The 6,140-nt window shown below is 44.3% G+C and overlaps 1 pseudogene; it reads left to right on the forward strand.

The window, feature by feature from the left end:
- LOC103229337 (rRNA N(6)-adenosine-methyltransferase METTL5-like) lies at positions 1-943 on the forward strand (annotated as a pseudogene).
- Positions 944-6,140: the final 5,197 nt, after the last annotated feature.

Raw genomic sequence — 6,140 nt, forward strand, 5'->3', positions numbered from 1 at the left:
ATGAAGGAATTAAGGCTTGAGGAACTAGAGAGTTGCCTGCAATAAGTGGATAGATTAGAAAAGGCCAAGCTACTTCTAAAACAGTATCCCACCAAACTTCACATTGCAGCATGTATGCTCTATGCAATCCATAACCCTTACGATGACATTGAAAATGAAGTTTTTGCAGACCTAGGCTGTAGTTGTGGAATGCTTAGCATCGGAACTGCAGTGTTAGGAGCAGGGTTGTGTGTTGGATTTGACAGAGATGAAGACGTATTGGAAATATTTAACAGGAATGTGGAAGAATTTGAGTTAACAAATATTGACATGGTTCAATGTGATGTGTGCCTGTTACCTAACAGGATGTCAAGTCATTTGATACAGTAATTATGAATCCTCCTTTTGGGACCAAAAATAATAAAGGGATAGATACGACTTTTCTAAAGACTGCTTTGGAAATGCCAAGAACAGCAGTATATTCTTTACACAAATCCTCAGAGAATATGTTGAAAAGAAAGCTGCAGAATGGGCAATCAAGATAGATATGATTTCAGAGCTTCAGGATGACCTGCCAACATCATACAAGTTTCTTCTTCTTTTTTTTTTTTTTTTTTTTTGAGATGGAGTCTTGCTCTATTGCCAGGCTGCAGTGCAGTGGCATGATCTTGGCTCACTGCAACTTCCGCCTCCCGGGTTCAAGCGATTCTTCTGACTCAGCCTCCCAAGTAGCTGGGATTATAGGTGCCCACTACCGCACCGGGCTAATTTTTGTATTTGTAGTAGGGACGGGGTTTCACCATCTTGGCAAGGCTGGTCTCGAACTCCTGACCTCGTAATTTACCCGCCTCGGCCTCCCAAAGTGCTGGGATTACAGGCATGAGCCACTGTGCCCAGCCCATACAAATTTCATAAAAATAAATCAGTGGACATTGGAGTGGACCTAATTCAGTTTTCATTTTAAAAGCCCCCCCAAAACAAAAGTAGTTTAAAACTTATTTAAAATGAATAAAAAATTGGTTTACGAAAAATAAAAAATAAAACAAAGAGGAAAGATATTGGACCAGTTTGAGAGTTACTGACATTTTATTTTGCAGGCAAAGGCACAAAAAGTTAGTATACAAAAGACTCTCTCTACCATCACTTTTATTTCCTTTTTAAAATTTTTTCATCTCCCTTCACTGACACATGATTTTTATTTCTTAAAGAATCTTGGCCGGGTGGGGTGGCTCACGCCTGTTATCCCAGCACTTTGGGAGGCTGAGGCAGGCGGATCACCTGAGGTCAGGAGTTCGAGACCATCCTGGCCAACATGGTGAAACCCCGTCTCTACTAAAAGTACAAAAATTAGCTGGGCGTGGTGGCACGTGCCGGTAATCCCAGCTCCTTAGGAGGCTGAGGCAGGGAGACTTGCTTGAACCCGGGAGGTTGAGGTTGCAGTGAGCTAAGACGTGCCATTGCACTCCAACCTGGGTGACAGAGCAACACTCCATCTCAAAAAAAAAAAAAAAAAAAGAATCTTAACCACCTTGTTTTTAAAAGAATAAAAGGGGGAAAGGCATAATATACAAATAAGTTTAGCTTTGTGAAAAACTCTTTACAATGTCTTTTCTCATTTTTCTAAATACCAAGGGAAATGTCACAGACTAGGGTTAGGGATCCTGGGATCTTCATGACATGCCTTTACTTTATGGGTGAGGAACCGGGAGCCCAGAGAGGTAAAGTGACAAGCCCAAGGTCACACAGCAGCTGCAATGCCTCCTTGCTCTCTAGGAAAACACCCCTGGGCATCAGAGATCCTTTCATGTGGCTGTCCAAGCACTTGGGCTGGGAGTTAGGAGGTCTGGGCTCTACTCCCAGCGATTGGCCCTAAAGTCGCACTTTCTGCATTCCAGCTTTTATAAAACGGAGATGATAATCACCCCTTCATTCAGAACTTGGGTGAAAATCTAATGAAAGAAGAGCTTCGAAAGGGCTCCGGAGATGCATACACGGTATTATGGAGTGAGGAATTAGGGAGTGAAATGTCTCCATGTCTATAATTTGCCTGAAAGTATTTCAGCCAACAAAAATAAGCAAATACATATGAACAATTGTTAAATCTAGGTGATGAATACAGGGGTGGGTATTGCTATGCTACTCTGTCTACTTCTCTGCATATTTGACAATTTTCATAATCTTCCACAATTTTATAAAAAGTATTCTGGCAAGGTAAATGGAAAGGATGATGTTACTCACAGGGAAGAGGTCCTCCGGGAGGTCCTTGTCTTGGGCTCTGTGGCCAGGTGGGGCCAACCACCCTAGAAGACGGAGCAGCCCACTCTTCACCAGCCTTGGGCAGACAGAGCCATGGTCAGGAAGTGCTTCTGGTTTCCCTGCTTCCTCTCCAGGCAGGCCGGGTGCCCGTGGCTAGGTAAGGGGAGCCTCTGGCCCCTTCTTAGCACAAGGCACTGTCTGACAGACCCAGTCTTGCTGCAGCCGCTGACTCTGGGGACAGTGGGGACTGCTTAGCGCAGCCAACCAGCATGGGGGGCTTATGAATATGCAAATAGAGGCCAGCTGGTTGGCTGCTCCCCATGCCATTTCTCATCGCCACCCCAACTCAGGTGCCCAGAAAAGCCAGCTCAGAGAGGACCTTCCTGAAATTCCATCTCTTCTGTCCTTGCCTATGGACCACAGAGCCCTTTGAAAACTTGGGGACTGAATCACCCAGCTTCTCTCATTGCTTTGGCCTCCAGCGGGAAGCTCCTCACTTCTGCTTTCAAATTCCCTAGAGAGGCAGCTCCAACATGAACATCTTTCTCCCTGTCCCTCAAGCATCCTGAGAAGACTGGAATCAGCCCAACAGCAAACCATGGTATCTCAGATCTGCAGGAAGCAGAGGCCACGTGGTCCTTCCCTCCCTCAGAGACCTGAACACTGCTGAGGAAGCTGTCGCTGGGCCAAAACACTTATTCCTGACAGATCTGGGAGAACTCACTGGCCAAACCCACCTACTCCCGAATGTAACCCAAATTTTGCCATCCCCTCCTCCTTCAGCTTGGGATATGGAGGGGATATTGTGAAATACAGCAATGAAAATTAGTAAACTACAACTCAAGTCATCAACATGGATAAATCCTCAAAATACGGTGTTGACCGAAAGAAGTAAGTTACAGAGGCTGGGCTCGGTGGCTCACGCCTGTCATTCCAGCACTTTGGGAGGCTGAGGCGGCAGATCACTTGAGCCCAGCGTTCAAGATCAACCTGGGCAACCTAGAGAGATCACATCTCTACCAAAAATATATTTAAAAAAAAAGAAAAAAGAAAAAAAATTAGCCAGGTGTAGTGTCATGTGCTTTTGGTCCTAGCTACTCGGGAGGCTGAGGCAGGAGAATGGCGTGAACCCGGGAGGCAGAGCTTGCAGTGAGCCGAGATCGTGCCACTGCACTCCGGCCTGGGCAACAGAGCGAGACTCTGTCTCAAAAAAAACAAAAAAAAAAAGTGAGTTATAGAATGATACAGGCACTGTGATTCCATTTCTACTAAGTTAAAAAATAGACCAGGGCCAGGCGTGGTGGCTCACGCCTGTAATCCCAGCACTTTGGGAGGCCAAGGTGGGTGCATCATGAGGTCAGGGGTTCGAGACCAGCCTGACCAACATGGTGAAACCCCCTCTCTACTAAAAATACAAAAATTAGCTGGACATGGTGGTGGGTGCCTGTGATCCCAGCTACTCAGGAGGCTGAGGCAGGAGAACTGCTTGAACCTGGGAGGTGGAAGTTGCAGTGAGCCAACACAGTGAGACTCTGTCTCAAAAAAAAAAAAAAAAAAAAAAAAGACCAAAAAAAATGCCCACACAAAAACATGTCTAGATTTTCATTGTGTATTCATCTGTCCATTATTTTGAATTACAACTGAAAGAAGAGATAGACAGATAGATGGAATCTAGGTATCATAGGTAATATGGAGTGAATATAGGGCATAGTCCCTATTTTAAGGAGCCCAAAGATGGAAGCATAGGCTATAGCTCCATCTACTATCTGGCCAATAATATTCATAAATACGTAGGTAAGGATGTGAATGTATGGTTCCGAACACACATAAGAAAACTGGGGAATTTGAGGTAAATGAGCTACTTAATCCTTTCTAAAAACACACCTTTTTTCTTATTTAATTTGAAAGTAAATACATCTTTCATTTTCATTTTTTATTTTTTTCTGTATCAGGCCACAGTGGCTGGAGACATCTTTTTCTTAATTTAAAAACATAGGCAAAAACATGTATAGTTTAGAACATAAGCATATTGAAGCTATAATGAAAACAAGGGGATGGTTAATATATAATTCAGTATAGTAGTGGCTAACTGGGTGTGATGATGGACATAAGCATACTGAAGCTATAATGAAACAAGTGGATGGTTAATATATAGTTCAGTATGGTAGTGGCTAACTGGGTCTGAGGATGGAGGAGGCCACAGGGAACTCTTCCATTTCTTCAGCTGGGCAGCAAGTATGGGAATTCCTTTTATTATTTTTCTTTTAAACTGAACACATAGATTTTTATATCCTTTTTAATATGTGTTTTATAATGAAAATGTTTTTTAAAATTAACTTTTGGGCTGGGCGTGGCGGCTCACGCCTGTAAGCCCAACACTTTGGGAGGCCAAGGTGGGGGGATCACAAAGTCAAGAAATCAAGACCATCCTGGCCAACATGGTGAAACCCCATCTCTACTAAAAATACAGAAATTAGCCAGGCGTGGTGGTGTGTGCCTGTAGTCCCAGCTACTCGTGAGGCTGAGACAGGAGAATCTCTTGAACCTGGGAGGCGGAGGTTGCAGTGAGCCAAGATGGCGCCACTGCACTCCAGCCTGGCGATAGAGTGAGACTCTATCTCAAAAAAAAAAAAAAAAAAAAAAAATTCTCTTTTGAGCCCTGCCACAATTTATATTCATAAACTCTGGCCCTAGTAGATGGTGCTGTGTCTTGGAAGGCTCTAAATGAAGAAGAGTGCACTAGCTTATTGGGTTGCAGCTTGGAGTCCATGGAAGCTCATATGTTAATCTTAAGGAAATCAATTTCAACTCTTACCCTCTGAAAGGGATTTTGTATGAAACCATGCTCGAGTGTGTGTGTGCGTGTGGTGTCTTAAGACAGTAATATCTAAGTATACTAAGTATAAGTAATACTAAGTAATATCTAAGATTAACTTGGGTGATCACTAAAACTCCAGAAGTGCTTTGCCACATTATAAGCAGGCTTGAAGCCTTGAAGCCTCTACATCTATTTTTTTTTTTTTTTTTTTTTTTTCTTTGAGACGGAGTCTCGCTCTGTCGTCCAGGCTGGAGTGCGGTGACACGATCTCGGCTCACTGCAAGCTCCACCTCCCAGGTTCATGCCATTCTCCTGCCTCAGCCTCCAGAGTAGCTGGGACTACAGGCACCCACCACCATGCCCGGCTAATTTTTTGTATTTTTAGTAGAGACGGGGTTTCACCGTGTTAGCCAGGATGGTCTTGATCTTTTGACCTCGTGGTCCACCCGCCTTGGCCTCCCAAAGTGCTGGGATTACAGGCGTGAGCCACTGCGCCCGGCCTGAAGCCTCTACACCTTCTACAAGAATCTCAAAAATTGTTAAAGACTGTGAAAGCCTGTAATCCCAGCACTTTGGGAGGCCAAGGCGGGCGGATCATGAGGTCAAGATATGGAGACCATCCCAGCCAACACAGTGAAACCCTGTCTCTACTAAAAATACAGAAATTTGCTGGGCATGATAGCATGCACCTGTAGTCCCAGCTACTCGGGAGGCTGGGGCAGGAGAATCACTTGAACCCGGGTGGCGGAGGTTGCAGTGAGCCGAGACGAGATCACGCCACTGCACTCCAGCCTGGGCAGCTGAGCAAGGCTCCATCTCAAAAAAAAAAAAAAAAAAAAAAAAAAGAGACTGTGAAATAACTGAGTAGCTATCTAAAAAAAAACATTAACAGCAGTACGGGCAAGAAATTGCCATAGCCCCTGACTACTATTCTTGGATTCTTCAACTGTGTCCACCAATGTAGTAAACATGGAAGTATTTAGTAATTTCACAAATATTTATTGAGTACCTACAGAGTCCCAGGAACTCTGGTGTCCCAGGTGTTGTGTTTGGAGGATTCAGGAAAAGAGAGAGTCGTCTCTTTCCA

This window comes from Chlorocebus sabaeus, chromosome 24, assembly GCF_047675955.1.
Source record: "Chlorocebus sabaeus isolate Y175 chromosome 24, mChlSab1.0.hap1, whole genome shotgun sequence".
Taxonomy (NCBI): Eukaryota; Metazoa; Chordata; class Mammalia; order Primates; family Cercopithecidae; genus Chlorocebus; species Chlorocebus sabaeus.